Raw genomic sequence first — 1,568 nt, 5'->3', positions numbered from 1 at the left:
GAGAGAGAGACAGAGAGAGAGAGAGAGAGAGAGAGACAGAGAGAGAGAGACAGAGAGAGAGAGATTGTCACAGGACAATCTGTTTCCTTTTCCTTTATGGAGATGGATAATGGAGACATCCTTGATGTACTGTGGAATAACCTCCTCTTGCTGTATAACCTGCAAGATTTCTATCAATTTCTGTATGAGAAGTGGTTTACCTTTTAAATCACTGCTGGGATGGAATTAGTGCTAGACACTTTGCCACATAATCAGTCATTAGACTGATGGAATTTGGTACTTCTTCAATTGGAAGTTCTGCAAGAGAGGAAGTGACTTCAGTCAGAGGTATATGGTCCATAGCTTCAACTTGAGTGAATGATAGTCTGTTGACTATGGAAATGTTTAGCCCCTCTCTCCAGTATCGTGGCCTTATCATTGATCAGTGTGACTCCATCAGCACTGACAAGTTGAGATGTGCCAGATGTCTTTAGCCTGTAAATAACCATCAGGGCATTGTAGTAGCACTTTGGATTGCTGCTATCAGTATAAAAGTGCATCTCATCTGCCAGATCTTGCATCTCTCCCAGCTTCACTTGCACTTTCCTTTTTTTTTTCAGCTCATCTTTTCTTTATTTGTCCTTTTTAAAATTGAACTTTCCTTTTACTGACCACATGGGTAACTGGGGGAGGGGGAAGTGGGTCTCCACAACATTCTATTCATACACAAAACTAAACAGAACACAAAGACACTATTGCAGTTAAAAGTTGGCAGCACCAGGGAAGGGGGAAAACTGGGGGTGTCAGTTAAAAAAATTACTGGCCTCCCACCCATCTTGGGGTGGAGGGGGAGGGGCTTGGTCTCCTACAACTCAAGAGGAATGAGAATATCAAAGGTGGTTTGGGAAGGCCAGGGCCAATGGGGTGAAGTGGGGCAAGTCAGGGTTCGAAGGCGGTTTGGTAAATGGGTGAAGGGATTGCCCCGCGCCTGCTATGAACCCCTCAGCCCCTCAGGTCTGGCAGAAAAGGGGCAACCTGCTCCCCCACTGGGCTCGGGTAGCCCCAGCAGGGGGGTCAGAGGTGGGAGACTAACAAGGGCTTCTCCTCCAGGGAAATCATGGCATTGCCCCTAGTTTCTTGGCCAGAGTAAAGCGGTCCTTCACTTCCTTGTAACAGTTGGTTTGTAATTCGTGTTTTATTCCTTTCAGTTTCTTCTTGATGGTTTCCTTGGAGCTGGCATAGATCATTTTGTTCTTGAGGGAGGCACACTCGGGGGCCCAGAAGATGAACACCAGGTCCTCCTTCTTGCTCTCCTTGGTCTCAATGGTGGCATAGTAGAGTGCGTTGCGGCAGTCCTCCTCCTGAAGCATCTTGAGGAAGGTGGTGTAGGGGTCGTTCATGGTCTGCCCCACGTCGCCGACCAGGATCTCCTTGCCCTCCTCCAGCACGATGTTCTTCTTGAGCTCGCTCAGGCAGAACAGCAGGGCCTTCTTGCGCTTCTTCACCTCCTCAGGGGTCAAGGACTTGAGCACCAACCCGTCATTGAAGACCTTGATCACGCCTTCTGAGACAGCTATGCTGGAGGCCAT

At 48.3% G+C, this 1,568-nt stretch overlaps 1 pseudogene; it reads right to left on the bottom strand.

Moving 5' to 3' along the window:
• Nucleotides 1-1,094: 1,094 nt before the first annotated feature.
• LOC138166774 (cofilin-1 pseudogene) lies at nt 1,095-1,568 on the bottom strand (annotated as a pseudogene).

Source organism: Petaurus breviceps, unplaced genomic scaffold (genome assembly GCF_028583685.1).
Source record: "Petaurus breviceps papuanus isolate PSGF00001 unplaced genomic scaffold, PetGlider_PUasm1.0 226, whole genome shotgun sequence".
Classification (NCBI taxonomy): domain Eukaryota; kingdom Metazoa; phylum Chordata; class Mammalia; order Diprotodontia; family Petauridae; genus Petaurus; species Petaurus breviceps.
Note: the sequence above shows the minus strand (reverse complement) of the source record. Positions and strands in the feature narration are given on the sequence as shown.